The following is a 19,754-nucleotide window of genomic DNA, read 5'->3' on the forward strand; positions in this document are numbered from 1 at the left end:
GGTGTTGAGTTTTGGAGATTCGGCTGCAGTGTAAATCTTTACATGACACTCTCAGTTTCACAGCACGGTGTTTCAGTGACAGCACGGTTGCTTGCTTCAGGGGGCGCAGACAAAAAAATAAATCATCCCAAGCCTTGCTTCTATCCCTTCTCCTTTCTCCTCTGGATGCTTTCCTCATTCAGAGCTCTCCACTGACAGTAGACTATAGTTCAAGAGGCTCTTAACAGTGTCCCTCACCCCTCTGCACCCCCAGCTGCAAGCTTTTCTCCGAGTTCCCAAGACAACACTTATAAGGCAAAAGATGGATGGAAAATCAGGGACAACACTATGTCCGGATTCTCTGCAGTGGATCTGCTAAATGGGATGGAATCTGATTTGAGAGTCTTGTGCCATTTGTACTTGGGCAAATGGTCAGTATACCACGCTGTGTATAATGGCTTCCCCTGCAAGATATACTGTGGAACAAGATAGTGTCAGCAATTAAGCCGCTTTCTAACACTTAACTCTTGATTCACAACATTATTCAATGCCAGGACTGACATGGTATTGACTCTCCGTTTGTATGTGCTAATTAAATTAGAAATGTTTTATGCGCTGCAGCATGAAGCATTTAACTCAATAGACAAGCATACACGCACACGCACCTTGATGAGCAGCAAACATCTCAGCCTCAACTCATTCAGAGCCATAAAAACATATTTATGGAAGCATCAGGCCATTGAGCCACAGAAATGTTTTCCATTTTCTCAGGGCTATATGATTCCATCCAAGCAACAAGATTGATGCTGAGATCTCCAACTGTGCCTTCTCCCACTGCCCCATAATCCACCCATCCCATAAGAAATATGTATTATGCAGAAGCCTGTTTCTTCTTGTTGGTGTTGCTTAAATAGGCATGCACTTAGTGGAATGAGTTTTAGGAATATGCCTCAAACCGAAAATAACAGCCGAAGCCTCAGATTGACGCCTGTACCTATCACTACACAGCTACTAATAAAATGTACAAAACCTCTCAAATAAAATTTGCCCAGTGCTACAATGGAGGTCCCCAAGTCCAAATAATTGTCAATGCTTCTTTGTAAAATACATTTTCCAACCGTTTTCCTTTTACACAGGGTTTTTTCATTGATTACAAATCTGCCATCATTTTTGCTTTAGTTTGAATGCAATTGGCCTTTTGATATACTTATATCAGTGGTATTTTATATTGATATATCAAGTACTTTAGGCACTTTTATTATTACACTCAAAATACAAAATAATTAAGAGCAAAATACAATTCTGAACCTTTAAAATTTGAAATATAATGTGTCACTAATTTGTATCCCGTTTAAATGATACAAGAGTTTTCATGAGGAAAAAATAAATATCAAATTGTTTCAAAATTCATTATTAGCTTGTCCTAGCTGACAGATTTTCAAATGTTGTAGAAATTAGGCAGAAGTGCAGTACAGCACGTGACAGTATTTATTGTTGGTCTCCTGTCTGCACTTGTCTTTCCATAGCACAAGTATTATTTTGCTACATATTGTTACCCTTATGTGCCAGCTTTGCACACACTTCATTAGCAATACTTCTGCAATGCACAAATAAATCATCATTTCAAAACAGAAACTAAGTTTCTAAAAGAAAGTGTTATCAGTCTAAATTTCCCTTTTTCAAAAAAAAAATGAAGATAATTGTACTGACGATATGATGCTGGTGAAGTTTATTGCCTGTAAGGCCTAATACAAGTCACATAGAGTTGTCCGAGGAAAGAAAGGTTGTCATATGGTAGAAAGCCGGCAGTTGAACAGAACCCAAAACCAATCATGGCATGCAATTGTCAGCCTGTCATTTCTAATGGCCACATTGGGCTATAAAGTGACATCTGCAGCAAAGTTGTGCACCTGTATACTGGCAGGGAGCCACAGGCATTCCATCCTTTGAGGAAAAAGCTGAATGTGTTGAGTACTAACAGAGGAATGTGTACCTGAACGATCCGTTCACACAGATGGATGTACCATATATATGTATATGGTATTCAAGTGTTGTGTTTGTGTGTACCCAGCAAGTATGCAATTGGCGTCAAGCTTCTCCGCAATGAAGGACTCGCTGGGCTAGGCACTACTACAGTCATTACATCCACGCTCTCGCGCTAGCAGATGGCGAAACAGATGATCCCCGCTCATCTCACTCATGACCATCCATATTTATTTCATGGTTGCTGGCCCACAGACTCCCCATGCCCATCACTTCTCCATGAGTGCCTTGGCAGGGAGATGGCTGCCGACACACACAAGTGTTTGGAAAACAAACCAGGCATGAAAGGAAGGAAGGAGGCAAGCGAGAAAGAAATCAAGTGCAAACTAACACAAGGAAAAAGCTGCGAAAAGCAAAAAGGAAAACAATAGTGCTCTCCAAAATCTCTCCCATCAAGCCTTCACATTGATCAAAACGCAGCAAATCCATCAGTAGTTCCGAGCTACCGTTTGTGACGAAGGTACTGGTCGATGCTTGTTGACGTGATTTATTCTACTTCTTGGGGTGCCAATAAATGAGAGGTCTGATTGGTTTAGTCTTCACTCATAGCCTTTGAGCTCTTGCTACCAGTGACTGGGGGGGTTGAGCAAGCAATCTAACGCCAAAATCCTGGAGAAAAACCCATACATAAGCAGTCTGTGGCTTGGAGCCTGGCCAGAGCCTAAAAGCTCAATTTGGTACACACCAACTCTTCTAAATGGAGCAGGCTATGACAAGGAGTCATTTTTAAATCCACCTTACCAGCTCAAGACATACTGGGTGACATAGTAAGTGCCTTGTAGCTTTTTGCTGAGGCAGGAAAGTAGGCCCTGGTATTTGATATCCTAATTATTTCCAAACTCACTTCTCTGTGTTTTATGTGCATATGCGGGCATTAACTGCACCTGTGATATACAATATATTCTGCCGCCATCATCACATCTTACCTTGGCACTCGCCTTTAATGTTTCCTCTCCTTGCTCTTTTATTGTGCCTGTCTCAATAGATAGTTGGCGGCCTTGGCTCAACACAACAACGTCTTGGACGTTGGATGAAATTTAGGTTAATCATAGGAAGTGACATGGAGGTGTCCCTCCAGGGCGGGTGGTTGAGTGAGCAACTCAATTAAGAGCAAACAGCCTCAGACAGGGCCACCCATGTTAAGCTTCATCTCTCAGGGCCGCAGGGAGGGGGCAACGGAGGGGAGATCTCAGCAAAGTCTTGCCTCGCGTCTCTTTGCGCTCCTTGGGCACGCGGGACTGGCACTGGCCCCTCACAGCCGGGGGGACGGGTGACCATGTGCTCCACTTACTCAGTCGCAAATGATTCAACATAACCGAGGTGAAGGGGGAGGCTGGAAGCGGGACACGTGATGCAAAATACAAATGATTGGACTGCAGCTTCGCTCTACAATCAGTCAGTAAAGGGAATGGAAATTAAGTTGCATCTAAAGATGCATAAATCTCCATTCATTCACTTGCGGGCGTCAAGACACGACTGATGATAAGGGCAGCTCATTGCCTTAGAGGGCCGCCAATCGCCAAGAGTCTCAGGATAGATCGCTGACAAGCCTGTCAGTCAAAATGCCCACATTTCAATAGCAAGAAGCCAATATACTAAAATGATGCCATTAAGAAAAAAAATCTATAAAATGTTTTGAACACAAGATTAAATACACACATAAGACTAAAATAAAAAAAACCACTACAACATGAAAATACGTGAAAATGTGTTTTTGTTATTTCTTCATCCATTCCTGGACTTAATTGCAAAAGAAAAAAGTAAGAAGGAAAGAAACACACACTGTTGAGCAAAGCAAATATTCCTTTGCAGTGTGTATGTTGTTGTTTTTTTCCTCCCCTGTTCATTAGCATACAAGTTTGTGTAGCGGCAGCTCGGTGCTCCCGGGCACACAAACAAGAGTGAGTAACAAGCAAAGTTGGCAACATTCAGCTGTCAGCTTATGCATAGGGATGGTCAGGCATGAGAGGCGCGCACAAGCACTACTGCATCTTCATTATGACTAATAAGTGTACAACTTCCTCCAGAGCAGCATGCCCTCAAAATTAGACACAAAATATGGTATTTGAGAAATGGGATCTGGCACATGACTGCATTTTTTTACGTGTCACAAGGAATAGATATGTGTAAGCTTGGCTAAAATTGTTACAAAACACAGATTAATAAATATTTTAGGAAAAGGCTCATCAGTGGGTGCTGTTGGTTACTAGCTGGCACCAAATATGAGAATATGTGAACACTGAAAGCCAGGAAAAGTGACAAGCTTAGCTATTGCAATCTTGAAGAACTCTATTTCTGGAAAATCCTTCATTTTCCAGGTAAATTTTACAAATATCCAAAATGTATGCTGGATTAAAAATTATACCATTGAGGCAAAACATCTCATTGTGTATTAAGACAATTAAATAAGTGAATTAATGTATTTATTATATCTAGAAAATTGATTTAATAGTTTATGATTTTATGGCTTCAATGTATTCAAACATTGTTTAGCTTTACAAAGAGTCTCATTAAATTTCCTTGAAATGAAAGCATAAGTATAAGGTTCCATACATTTAATTTATAAATCCCAATAGAAACAAAGGAAAAATAAATGAGTGCACCTATTTGTTATTTATTCCAGAACACCAGTAATTAGGGCAAATGAAACTGGAAGGAAAAAGAAAACATACCTGCATTACAATGATTCGAATTATGTATTCTATTCAACTATTCCCTTGATGTGTTGTTAATAAATCTAATTTGATTATGACTACCGCCAAGAAAGTTGTGGTGTTTTTTTGTTAATATTTTATTGAGTTGGTTAATTAATTTCTCAGGTGCGTTGTTTCAAAAACTCACTGTTTTTGAACATTCTGTACAAGAGTGAATTACCATACCTTTTAGGAAGGATTCAAACACAAAATTTGAGTGTTCTCAAAATGAGTTGCCAACCAACTAATTAGAATAAATGGATATGCCCAGATTTAAATCAACCTGAAAAAGCAGTGTTTATCATTATTATTTGATTTTACATTTATGTACACAGATTTGACTGTTACCTTCTTTAGTAAGAGAAAATATTTGAAGTACCATCCCTCAATAAACAACAGCATCACCTAGATTTTTTTTTATGAGTCTCACCAATCAGTTTTGAGCATCACACCTATATGTAGTAAAATGAAATCTTATCAGTTTGCAAATAATTATGTAAGTTTTAATAATATACTATATATCAAGACATGATCTATATTGGTACATTTATTCTTACATTTTGGATTAGGTTGAGTTGTTTTGGTGCAATGTTTCTTCCTGTCATATACAACAGATATGACGTGACATTAAAGCGAGATTACCTCTCGTGTCCTTTGTGCTGAATATACAGCCTGCAAAAATATACTGGCTGTGGCAATATTGATTTTTTCAGGGACAGAAAAGCTCTACACACATCTCTTCCCAGTGCTTGAAAACCCCATTATATATCTTGGTTTTCAAATAAATGGTCATCATCCATCACTTTACCTTTACCCTCTAATAGCTACTACGATATATGGATCCAGAATATTGTGAAAGATGATATTATGGATGCAAATGTTCCAAAACAGATCCCATCCCTTCCATCAATCATGCAAACGCATGACTGGCAGCTGTCAGTCCTTCTCATCTCCTCTACGGCCAAGTAACAAACACAGCGACATCAAAAGACTGAAATGTGCTGTCCAACGTCACCTTAGAGTAAGTGCAGGTGGCGGTGTGATGACCTGTCAACTCTCGGGAAGGATAATGACCCTGATTGCTCGCAAGAGAAAAAAGCTTATGCAACTAAGGTTTTCACATAATGATCTTCCATCTCTTTAACCAAAAGCAGCAAGGCTTTTATATTCATTTAAATCTCAATGTGGAGAAACTAAAAAGGAAATAATGACGGACCAAATATGAAAAGAGCCTGGAGTGCAAAGGAGTGCAGTGAACAATAAGAAAGGAAACACCGGCTGACATTTTCAGGTCAGCGTCACTCCGTTCTTCATCTCCAGCTTGGCTCGGCTAGTCTTGATTAGCTGTGGTGACTATCAGTACTTTCAAGACGCTTGTCCAACCAGTTAATTAGGAGCGACAAACAAAGCAGCAAAGATAAAAACAACAACAACAACACGGGCGACTAGGTAGTCGATGTTTTTTGAAGGCCCTGAGCAATACAAAGTGTCACTGCCAACCTATGAGAACTAGACTTAGAAGGTGGACTGTCCCTTCAAATAAATGCCACCCTTCTCGTTTGAGCAGAGAAGAGAGGTGATCGAAGATACTGTGATCTCGTGTGTTTGTGAGTATTTGGAGGAGCGATCACGATATGATGGGATGAGATAAAAATGGAGACAGTTGTTCACTGAGGGGCTGTCAAGCACAGACACTGGGGACAACCATGATGAACTCCTGCACAACAACTACTGCACCTCTGCAACACATTGTGTGTATAAAGTACTCTATTATGTAAGATACATATACAGTCCAGAGCATATGCACATTTAACAATGATACATGTGCCATATCATCCGACTTTTCCTTTTCAGCTGCTGTCATGCATCAGAACATTTGATTTTGGCGTTTATTTCCAGAAAGTTTGTTTCTCTAATTAGATTCTTGACCTTCAAAACCATTTGAAAAATTTCCAATCTATAACCTCTAGAATAATTTAAAAGTTTCCTATTTTCATTTTTGATTTTTTATCCTTCAAACACCGTACAAATAATTGTAAAGGTAAAGTTAAAAATATTGCATCCATTGAAGACTAATACCTGTATTTGCACGGAGAGTAACCACATCAAACAACTGTGCTCATTAACAAGAATGGTTCATATGTATCATAGAACTCTTCCTTCACACATCTAAAAATAGAAAATAGATTTTCCAGAACCAATCTTGTGCATGCTTTGGAGTACTGTAAATACTGTGCAAAACAGTCATTAACAAACCTATTGGCAATTTAATGTCTTCTATTAACCGAACAGGAGCATTTTATGGATTTGCGGGAAAATTGCAGTACAAAGAGACACAAGCACAAACTTAATGTGGTTATTATTATGAATATCAGTTAGATTTGTTTTCCTAATTTGGGTAAAATATTGTTTCTATGTTTCATCTGACTGCAGGTGCAATTAGGTTATTATTTGACAGTTGCTATCGATGTAAACACGGCCAGTGAGATATCAAGAAAAGCGCAATGCATTGGCCCCTAAGACACTCACTAGTTCTTGCATGATTTCATTGGGGCTTTAATAGCAGTACTAATAGCTCCTGACAGACATGCTCACACTTCGCTCACCGCTCTGTCTTATTGTCTCCTCAACAGGTCCAGGCTCAGATGTCACCCAAGTGTGATTGAATCTGACCTTTGCCCATGTTTTGTTCCATTCATATTAACCTATACAGAATTAATCAGGAGAAGAATTAATGTCAGGTAAATGTGTGATCCGGCAGATATTATTCAATTTAATGGCAGATACCGAGTGAGAATCCCTGTATACTTCCTCTGATAGTCTACAAAATATGTGCAGTATTTATTCTCAATGCGCAAAGTGTGTTTAAAAACGTGCAAACAGATGCATTCTATTTCTGGTGTGGAGTGATATGTTTCGCGTCAGAGGTGTAAGAGCTCAACCAATCATTCCGTGCATCCGTATGTGTAGAAATACACGCTACCTAAGATGGGCATATAGTGTATGTAAAGCATACCCTCCATCCAATCTTCAACTGTTTGTTTATACCACCACAAGCCTACTTGAGCCACGGCCTGGCCAGCCAACCATAATATTTGCCATGTGGCAGTCACAATACATTTGCTTCGCTCAAATCTGCGCACATTGAGTTAACAGGTTTCAACTGCGGTGTAGACATGTCAACCTAAGAGCGCACTAATCAATCATATTTCTCTTCAAGCATGCACAGCCTTAACCACAGTCTACCATTATCCTTCCTCCCTCTTTACACTTCCTCATCCGCCTTAGCGTTATGTTTGTCTCCTGAGTACTAAGTGCGGCACAACCTTAATGAAGCCAACAGGCTGTTCACATGGAGAATAATGAGCAGGATTCGGTTGAAGGGGAACCACAATTTCTAGTTTCCATTAAAGCACTTGGGTTACAATAATGAATAGTACCACTGGGATGGGTGTTAAATATACCGTGATTAAAAGGTCAGCAAAACTGCACAATTCCATGTTTGGAGCTATAGTATGCCCGGAGATGCATGGTTTGTTTTATCAATGACTTGACGCTAACAAGACTGAATATCCAAAGAAGGTTAGGAAAGCTGGCTAAATTAAATTAGACAATGTAAACAAAGGCATGTCTAGTATATGGTCGTGTACGTGCAGTCTTTCATCCACTGTGAATAAATAGCCACATCCCCCCCACAGCATCCCTAAGGGCAACATCTCTACTGATATCAATCAGCTTTACGGCAACTGGTCAAACTCGCAGAGATTCCAGGCGATCGTCTATCAGCGGAACAAATTTATTTCGCTCTCTGAAAGGGCCCCCTTTTCAATTTAAATCATGTGTCTACTTAATTTGAGCAAGACCCACTTTAATACCACACGTATTATGTGGAACGGTTTTACCCTTCAGCAATGTTCCTTTACCTGTAGCTCTCCGCTTTGCAAATGGGCTCCAGATTTATGAGTCAGTTGGGATGAATGTCTGTGGCAAAGCATGGACAAAAAATACACTAATATTCACACAAGGTTCAATCCCTCCCTATTTCCCTTTTCTACATGGTGTGACAATGTGGTCATTCAGATAGCCCATGCACTTTAGAAAACACAGTGTGGCTTTACAACAGTGAGCGTAAAAGATAATTAAGTGGCAGGGGTAATTGGGCAGCATTATTACAAGAGTTTGTGTGGCAAGGACACAATGAACTAGCTCTCAAAAAGTGCTTTCCAAAAACCTCTCGGAGTCATTGTGACGATTTGGCCTTCCAGAGAAAGTAGCAGGGAAAGTATACAAGACATGAGGACGCGATGGAGCCAGTAATGAAAATACAATCAGGATGCAGTGGAAGGAAGTGAGTTAGTGACTCGCTAATAATAGATACTATAGGAAGGTGAAGTAGACCAACAATACGCAAGTTAGTTGCTTTAAATCGGATTTTAAGGGGAAAATTATTTGTACAGCCGCACAGGATGTATTGTCGGATGCAACATAGGTATATGTATATTTTTATCATACAATAGAATATTGCTATGGCATTTACAACACTAGGAGACAAAGTACATTCCAGTCTGACTTTGCGTAAATAACCCCCTCCAGATGACCACCACACTGAAAAAAAAAGTTTTCCAGTTTGCCTATTTGGACGTAAAGAATAAGAGGCAGAGAGAAGCGTGTAGTATAGCACACAATTTTCAATCTTCTCCACAAGCCACAGATTTGAAGGAAGTGTGCAAATCACACCACTTTTTGAAATCAAAACAACCTTTTCCATATTCTCAAACACAAGCTGTTAGACTGCCCTGTTTCCCAAGATGTCCCAAGTAACAGATGCTTTTTCTGAGCCTCTTGACGAGAGATGAGGGAATGAGGCTACAGGAGCCCTGCTGCCAGATGTGACTAAACAAACTCATGTTCGCTGCGAACTGTTTTTTTTTTCTTAGGCTGATGTTTCCAATTCACACCTCTATATACACAGTGAGTCATGGCATCATCTTCCATTGCATTCACTTACCAATGCAACAATTTAGTGTAATTCTACATATGGAAAGTGATTGCAGTTTATATATTAAATTATTATTTCATTTTTATTTGAATCCCATTACATATGTATATTTTTTTTTCTTTAAACATTTTCCAGTTTGAAAGAACTCTATGGAATCCAGCTTATGTTGCCGTCTATTCTTCTGTTCAGCTTGTATTCAGCGTGATACATAAAAATAGAATCGCAATATTACTACTGTCCAGTAATTATGTCACCAAGTATTAAATGATAACTGCAAAAGTACAAAGCTGGTCATTAATTCAACAAAATGTCATAAATCAATAGACATGTGAATGGTTTACTGAGGAACAAATAAAATGTTTATAGGTTTTGTTTAATGTCTGCCAAAAAGAGAAAATGTGACCTTATGTTTGACAGTTAAAGGGTAAGAGCTCTATTCTTCAATAACATTTTTAAATTCCCTCTCCACATATTTTTAATTAATGTTCCATAATCCCAAATTTATAATGTTTCTTTAAAACATTCACCTTTTTTTATATTTGCAATTATACAAAAAATTTAAATTACACCAATTTCCATTCTAATTGCCACTAACTTGCCCAGGTATTTACAATATATGTTAGCATTATGTTGACAGACTTTAGTACAGTTTGTTAAATACACAATTGTTTTCTTTAGGTTGATGCTTCAACTTTATATGTACAACTGGCAATGTGCAATAAACCACTTAAACGACCTTCCTTTAGTTTTTATAAGAACTATTCCTGTCTCAGTGGAATTGTAAAATTGCTGCAAAATGTGACTTGGGAGAGAAAGAAAACCGGTGTCAAGAAGAACTACAAAATTTGTCACTTGAGGTCTTAAATAGGTTTAAACCACTGAACTGTCTTTTTTTAAATGGCGGATCTGTCCCTTTATCTAAATCCACCCCACCCCTAATGCAAATCTAATTCTGGTTTTAGGCAGAATAGAGAAAGCTGCGAGCTTGTTTTGATGTGTGTAAAGGGATAGATTCACCCATATGACAGCTGAGAAACACTAGTAGTAGATCTTTATCCCTCTGTCTTGGCCAGTCTTTACGCGGAACAGAAGGGAGCATTGTATCTCTGTCTGTTTTGGATGGCAGCTGGACGAGTAAAACATGCACACATACAAGTGCTGTGAAAAAATATTTGCGCCTTTCTTGATTTATCTGTTTTTTACATAGTTAGCACTCGCAAAGAACATACAAGTCATGGTTTCTAAATGATGATTTTACCTAACAAAGGAGGATATAAAAAACTAAAACAACAACATCTGACCATTTGGTAAAGCAGAGTTTGATTTCATTGGCCACACCAAAACCTGCCACAACCTTTGTTGAATAAAGAAATTACTTCAAGGGTAACTATTTCTATGACAATGATATGTAATACACCAGAAAGACAGCATCAGAAATGCACATAAATAACAAAATCAAAATGTAACACTGCCTCTGTACAGATTTAAATCCAATTTAAATGTTGGGATATGATCATAAACAGGCAGAAAATACAGGCAGCTGGCAAAGTTGAAACAATTCTGAAATGGAAAGTGGCCCAAAAAATGTCCACAGTACACTGAAAGACTCACTACCAATTATTGGAAATGTTTGCTTTCAGTTTAGGGGCCAATAACTTTTTCACATTTTCCCCTTTGGTCAAAATATATCATTTCATAGTCCCAGTGTGATATTAAAATTGGTCTGATGGGTCAAATACTTTTTACAGTACAATACAGTAAATCCATGGATTGCCATGATGAACAACTACAAGTAAACTCGTCAAATCTTGCAAATGAGCACCACTAGGCTACTCAGGGGGACGTTGATTATTTGGACTTTGTTTTATTTGGACTTTACTAGAGCTTTTCCTTCCCAGAGATCCGGCAAGCCGAGGCACAGAGCAGTGATAGGGGGCAGGCATCAACTAAAAAATACAGAGGTCTAATGGATTCGTTTCACATTATCTTTTAGCCTCAATTTCAGAAAAGCAGCACGAAGTGATGACGCACATGTGAGTGGTGGTTATGATAATCAGGAAAAAGCAGGATGCATATTAATGGTTACACTGAAACAAATGTGGTATTGATTTAGCATGTCGGTATATAACTTCTAGGGTTTTTAACCTTAAGTAGATCATATAAGAGGAAGCCGTGGTATATTCTGTGTATATCTTTGCAGAACTTGTGCAGGACTGCGGCAGTACATTGACTAAGCGTGCCAAAGCTAGTCCAGATGTTACATTTGACATCATGTCATCTCCACTTAGTCTAGCCGAGTAGCAACTCCATTTTGATGTAATTCCCCTCAAACAAGGTGGTTATTTGGAGGGATATTTGATGGCCTAAGCACACTTTGATCTCCCCCCACTTCCTCGTCAGACTGGCGGCCCTGCTGACCTTTCCCAAATCCAAAGTGACGTGTGCCTTTTGAGCTGAGACAATTTGACAAATAAGTGATGACCGCTCACATTTTTAATTCAGTAGCTGCATGAATTTTTAATCTCAACTCAAAACCTTGATTTATATTTAAAAAAACAAGCTCCATCGGCACCACCCTTCATCTTACTCTCCCGAAAATCCATCTGTTTGGCTTGCACTGCCGATATTTGACTTTCTCCCCCAATCGTCTCTTTCCTGACTCATAAGAAAACCTTATGCCACTCAGATAGTAACTGCAGGTCTGGCTCTGGCACTATGTTGCCTAGTCTGATGACATGAACAAGGTAAGAAGTAGAGGGGGCTATCTGGCGTCTTGCCAGACAACGCAGTTCTGTTCCTGACGGTTGTTTGCGATTTCCTCAATTACATTCCACTGCCATTCCATAGTAAGCATAATAACTCCCAAAAGATAGATAACTATTAATAGAGTTTGCAGAGCACTGCAGTCCTATAGATGGCCTTCGCGGTGCTGTGACTAAGTACAGCTGATGTCTCCAGTGACAAGTGCTTGTGCCGCTGTCTCCAGGACGCACACACACTCTGCATAGATTACTGACTACTACCCCCACGCTCCACCCCTTAACCTGCCCATGCTTTTGGATGGTACCACAGCTGTCCTAAAGTGAATCCCAAATGAGAGGATCTGTCAGGGTTTGTTTGCCGCAGGCTTTGATTTGATGCTATCACTGCGTAGATGGAGAGATAGGCTCAGGCTGTGGGAGATGAGAGCTATTGGTAGACACTCGCCTCAGGCCTGACCTGGTGGCACCCAAAAAAAAAAAAAAAACTTTTTTTTAAACAAACAGGAGCTGATATCGAATTGTTTGTTGTTGTGGGAGCTATTGTATCTTCCCTGAAACCAATAATATTCTAAATTCTTCAAATGCAAACTTGTTTGCTTTAGTAGGATTGTACACAGATGTGTACATATATAAATTATGAGTTTTGGATCTGGGTAGTTGACTCTTGGGGTAGCAGATGCCTTTTAAATGTGGCTGCTTTTGAACGTTAAAGTAAACAATACAACAGAGATGTGACCTTTAATTGCACTTATGCAGAGTTGGCTTGGATGCCCATCTCCTATCAAGAGGTAAATTAAATGCCCAAGTAATTTTGCACTACCGGTTTCTGATGAGTTGTAAGTCAATGTGCATAATAATATTTCATGGCATGATGAGCAAGCCTTTATGATCCTTATTAATGTTTAAAACGAAAGGTAAGCAGAACTGCATTAAGCGTGTTTATTCTTTTTTTTTTTTTGTTTGCATCACAACATTACCAAATAGTATTATCTTCAGTGAGACGCTACAACTAAATATGTGATTTGAGCATGAAAAGATGCACAAAAAATTACTGAAGGTTTTTGGATACCCTGTATGACAACTCAGGCGGGTGTCAGCACAAGTGTACGCAAAACATGTTAACTGAGCCTCCATCACTGCTAAAAAGAATGAAAAATATTCCCTGCTGTCAGTCTTCTGGTACAAAGGTTGTTTTTTTTTTTTTTCTGTATTACCCAAAGCAACTCTTTCTTCTCGGTGGCAACCATCAGCTACACTGACAGCTGACCCGGCGCAGAGGTGTGTTGGCAAGTCAACCATAACAATAACAAAACTGGAATCAGAGAGAAGGCGGGGGATGTGTAGATAGACCCTAATAATGGCCAGGCCGCGGCTTGACATGCAATGAAAAGTGACAGTGGACGAGTCATTCATTATTTATATTAGTGCAGAGCTGCACCAGATCACGGCACGAAACAAGCAGCCAGCCATTCGTGGGCCGATCATGTGATGGAATGCAACTGAGTGATGAGAGGAAGATGTGACGGAAGCTGGAATCTTGTTTGGGCTCCACACCTGGGACAACTCTCACTTGGACTGCTGCTGGCTATGTGTCTCTGCTATGATATCGTGTATTGGAGTTGTTAGAGACAATACGCATCACTATATAAGAAAGCTAAGAGAGCCTTTAAGATCACAATCAACTGAGGTGTTCACCAGTGAGTGGCAGAAGCGCTGATCCGCATTGGTCAATCTATACCTATGGATTAGAAGAGGTATTCAATACTTCTGTCCAGTCGACTGAATCACCATCATTGCCAGAGTTATTTATTTATCTTAGCAAAGGGAATGTGCTTTGTGTGTTTATGTGTGCACTCAGTAGCGACATGACGGAGTCCATCAGGGCAGTTCTGGCACACTGGAACGTGCATGACATCAGGAACAGATGTTGCACATGGTGAAGCCCATCAAGGGACAACAACTCTGCATCAGCACATGAATATTTTAGACAGCTTACTGCTGTACTTATCAGCAAAGACACAGCTCGGCTTGCAGTGGACCTAGTCAATCTGAGTTTACATTCTGGGTAGGGCTGTAATTACTACTTGAATAAGTGACGCCAAAGTGTTCTCTTGAGAATCTTGTAGGAAATCAGGCAAACATTAATGTGCTACATCCCGAATTGGATGCAAACCTAGCAATAGCACACACTGTAAACAGGAGTAAACTGTAATATTGCAATGGTATACTATGTGTGAAACTCATTGGCAAGTTTAACAATAACAAACAACTAAAATAAATAAATGTGGTAAATAAATGTGGTAACAGACTTTGAAATCTCTGGCTTGGTTACAAACAAATTAAGTTTGAGGCAAAAAATACTTCCCTTACAAACTCATTTCAGTCTGAATTGTTTTGGTTTAGACACGCAGAAAAAATATTGTTCCATTAATTTGTGAATATGTGCAGAAATGTGAGATAACTTAAAGCTCTGGGTATAATTAAAAAAAACGAATAGATAAATACACTATACAGACGGAAAAGAAACAGGCCTTACATTTGGATAGGCTTGACTGTGTGTTTTCGCTGTTAACTACCCCTCAGATGGCTCCTAAGAAAAGAAGGATTGCTACGAATCGGGTTATTAAGGAAGTAATTGTAAGCTCTCTGTGCTGTTTTGCTTTTATTTTTTTGCATTTTAAAATAACGTGCTCTTATTGTATGCTAAGCAATCAACATTGTCTATATTTACCACCGGAGCCTGTAGACTAAAATGCAATGAATCTTTCTTATAATTTAATGCAAAAGCTTTTTTAAACTTAATTCTAGGAGCTTCCTGTGTCTGTGAAGTGAGATGAGCATGAGTTGTTGTTTGTCTATTACTGTCTTTTGATTGTCTGGAAATCTGTCCATAGTGAACCCCCCCTCCAAAGTCAACTGGGATAGGCTCCAATAATCCATGACACTAATGAGGACATCCATTATAGCAAATGAACAGATGGACTTTAGTCAGAATCCAAATTATACGACTTGAGGGGTGTTCGACCTTAGAAGTATTTCTTTATTTGCATCACCTCTATATCCGCAGTATGCATGCATGAGTGGAGAATCAATTTATGGGCTGAAGAGTATGTGCCTTCTCTGCTATAGATGGTGCTTTCAACCTTAGTATTGAGCTTTTATCTGCATACTGGACATTTTACGGTTGACCTATTAGATCCCACACACCCCACTATAGGGAAACTATCTGGCTTGGCTTGGCTAACTTCGATAAAGGCATGGATTTTTATAGGGTCACAAACAGTGTATTACAATGCATTAGAATATGTGCTGAACCTATTGTCAATATTATAGATAAAATATTAATATATTCTCTATATGTGCTCTCAAACATCATCATTTGTTCAAAGAGGCTCTAAAGTTATTTTGGTCATTTGCTTCTAAATACACAAAATATAGTTAAAGTTCTCAAAACAGATTTTTTCTCCCTATTTTAAAGTCTAATTAAATGTTATACGAATTTTCCTTAAAATTTCCCAGGGTTAATAACAACAGACTTTACTGTCGTCAATCCTTTGATTTTTACCATGTGCCTTCAAAGACTTGAGGGAATGTATAGATAAATATTTTGAAAGTTCAAATTCACTTGGCGTAACCTAATAATTCTATTTTCTCAAATGTCAAGTAAATACTCCGGAATGTTGAAAAGCTTTACGCAACATGGTACGTGCTACAATAATATCAGGCGATATCTTTTCAGTCTGCCCATAGTATAAACACACACAATTGACACAGTAGGGTCTACTGTGAAGTCAGCCTCCAGGTCTGCTCCCTATCTCCAGAGGAATTTAGCGGCTACATTCGTGTAATCCACACGGTGTTCCGAGTGCCGTTTGAACCAAAAGCCTAGACCTCTCCTTGACCCCCAAGGAAAAGAATCCCTCAACTCAAATCCCCCGAGAGTCTTTCATTACAGAGGAAAACAGAATCCATGGGTGGGCAGAGGCATATGCTGTTATTAGGGCAGAGGACATGGATTTTGATATGAGGCTGAAAATACTCCTATAGACTGCAGAGTGAAACACGGGTCCAGGTTGAGCGCTAATGGCTTTCCTATCCTCGTCAATCACATGTGGAGAAAATGCACAATTGCAGATTTCATGGCAGGGCAGTGGGTTGACGTCATATTAGTGGAACGGAGAGAGGGAGAGAGGGAGAGAGGGAGAGAGAGAGTGGTTTTGGATTGCCGGGGGATAGCACCTCTTAGAAAAAGGTGTATACGTCTGCGTGAGTTACGAGCTCGTAGCAGTGAGAAGAATTATGGCCGACACAGATCCGCTCAGCATTCAATATCACAATTACAGTAAAAGCTGGTGTAATGTTTCTCATATGGAGAGTAGAATAAACCTTGCAACCCTACTGGGAACCTAAATGGACATTCAGGGTTCTCATCAATCTACCAAGCCAAAGTTCAAATGTAATCATAAAGCAAATACCTGTGTATTGTTGTTGGTGAGATGCAGGTCTCTTTAAGTATTGTCATCCATCAAGTTGTCCATTTTGGATGTCTTTGCTTTTTCTTTCAGTTTTCATGCATTTTCCTCAATTTTTGTACAGTTGAAATTGATGCATGCCAGAACTTGTAACGGTTTGACGAAAACAGTCCATTCCTGAAATGAAGTAAAAACACAAAGCATCCCATTTGAAAATTTCTGAAGTGTTTTCTTCTGTGTGAACATCTTACTTTTTTCAGTGTGGTTTTGATACTGACTGCCACTCTGATCACAAGAAACATCACATAATTGAAGAAAGAACTAACTGAGGAGTACCAAAAAAAGTTGTTATTTTTCCTAAAATAATATACTACCCAATTTCCTGTCTTTTTTCCGCTATCCTCAAATGTTTTCTTTGTATCTGAGACATAACGAGTTGTTATAATTTCCTTTAGTAAATATTGCTATCAATTTCAGACAATTTAGCTCAGTTTTTGTGAAAAAGAGGAGTGAATAAAACCAAGATACAACCATATTTTCATCAGTATTCATTAGGATAATGGCCTGAATTTGACTTTTGACTTTCTATTCTGTATAGAAATTACAGTGGTTCTCAATCATCATATGCAAAGAAGGATAAAAAACATCTAATTGGCTCTTCATCGTGATAATATACTGGACTACAGTATGGCTCAGTTTTCTTGAAAAAATGTGCTTGATATTTGAAATATTTGAGATCTATAAAATCAAGCACAGTATAAATCTAACATTCATTCATTCATTCATTGTGGAGTACAACTAAATGCAGCCATTATATCACAGACCACAAGAAGTGCTAGAAGACACATTTTAGAAATCATTCATCGTTCAATCAATGTTTAGGAAGGCTCCTTTTTCCCAGCACAACGTCAACGTCAATTCAGAATGTAAAGAATGTGTCCAGATATGCGCATTATGATAGAACGTAGCACTGAACGTTCCCACCCAGCTCAAGGTTTTCAATCTAAACAAAAACACATTCCTTGACTTGAGTATCATTCGCTTTCTTTCTAAAAGAAAAATATATTTTTTTAGCTCACCGATATAACAAGGTTGATTTATTCCATTTTATATTTGTTTAAGCTAAACACAAAGACATAGTGTTCACCTAATAACACTAAAAAGGGAGAACCAAGAGTGATTTTTCAAACCCAGCATGACAGGGATCATCTTTTTTAATTGACCTGGGGTCAACATAATATTTTCTTAAATTATTCTCATGTTCTTATGAATCCCATTTCCATATATTTCGGCTCCATGCCTTATTTATGACCTCCTTATGATTACCATGCAAAGACATCCAAACTGTCACCCTTACTCCACAGAACAGTTTAGTAAATATCAAACCCTATCTATTATTAATAAACCTACTGCTGAAAATCCCCTTTTTCTTCATCAATTATTCACACAGTCAAAAGCTTGGGGAGTATGGGCGCCCTCCATTCGATGCCGCGGTGGCCAGTGTAATTAAGACTCCCGTTGGTCTATATCATCTACCCTCATCCACTAGTCCATCTGTGGGACATCATACATGTCAATAGAATGAATGCATCAACCCTGCTGAGAGACTCCGCACAATGGATGCTGATTTTATTAGGCCGGCACAACTGGTGAAGACATCCCGCTGTTTTTTTACAACTCACCCAACACCCCACACTCGCTATCTTACCCCCAGTCAATCATTGAAGGATTCACACGCAAACGCTAGGTTCCCCACACACATGCAATTTGCTTCAATCTCCTACCTGCGAGCACTAACATGCGAGCTAGATAGCTCTGGGATGTTTGTAAAAATAGCACATTAGTGTGGAATCCTGCACAAGTACACATTGAATCACATGCAGGCTCATCCATGTGCTCCCTCGCACACTAACCTCAGTTGGCTTCCCGGCTGTGCAAGCTGTTTTTCCCATCAACATGTGTTTACTAGCAGGGGACCCTTATGTTTGCATTAGTGAGAGACGATAAACACAAAAGGGCTGCCCTGGAGTTGAAAGACTATTGTGTTTTTTTGGGGAGGCTAGGGCATTCTAAACGTTAATGACGATCTGGACCGTCCAAAAGGAGAAAATTCCATCTACACGTGCAACACAAATCCTGAGTGTCCACCTTGATGAATTTTTCACACTCATGTGGAGTTCCTAGCACCTGGGTGTGTTAAGTAGGCACATGTGTGCTGCCTCTGTTTAAATGGGAGGGTTATGTTTTGAATTTAAATAAAGGTTGTGGGCCGAGTACGAAACACACATCGGTGATAGACAATTTAAGCAAGAGGATTGCCAAGCCTATTATTTTTGCTTAATCAATAGATCCTTGAATAACTAATGGAGGAGATGAAAGGGTGCGTCTATTAACAGCCACGGGCGAATGATGGACTGCATTGTTTTCATCTCTCAATAAAAGGTCCCCGCTTTTGTTGAAATATGATAACGATTCTCTTCTCTTTGTCTGAGTCCACCGCATGATAACGGGCTCACTTGAGATCAAACTGCTCCAGGAATAATGTCCATTTTCCTTCCACTTTCAAAGAAATATTGCAACAAGAAGACACTTTTACTGAAGCGCTTTACTTTGACAGAAAAAGAGAATATTCTGAGCAGCGCTGTATTATCCTACGTCGACAAAGTAAAAACAACCTTCTGTTCATTGAAGGAAATAAAATGTGCAATTTAGATGAAAGTGTTATTTAAGGATGTCTTATTTGAAGTACAGTGATATAACTACTTATAAATGTCTCTACATACAAAAATATTTAGGTTAGGAAAAG

The 19,754-nt window shown here is 39.1% G+C and overlaps 1 protein-coding gene across 2 annotated transcripts in view; it reads right to left on the minus strand.

The window, feature by feature from the left end:
- The window catches only part of st14 (ST14 transmembrane serine protease matriptase), a 126,159-nt gene that overhangs the window by 54,008 nt on the left and 52,397 nt on the right, over positions 1-19,754 (minus strand). For both annotated transcript variants that reach the window (XR_013326959.1, XR_013326960.1), the window contains exon 21: positions 16,952-17,125. The gene's annotated coding sequence lies outside the window, so the exon portion shown is untranslated. The remainder of the gene's footprint in view (positions 1-16,951; positions 17,126-19,754) is intronic.

The sequence above is a fragment of the Stigmatopora nigra genome, chromosome 7 (genome assembly GCF_051989575.1).
Source record: "Stigmatopora nigra isolate UIUO_SnigA chromosome 7, RoL_Snig_1.1, whole genome shotgun sequence".
In the NCBI taxonomy this organism is placed as follows: Eukaryota; Metazoa; Chordata; class Actinopteri; order Syngnathiformes; family Syngnathidae; genus Stigmatopora; species Stigmatopora nigra.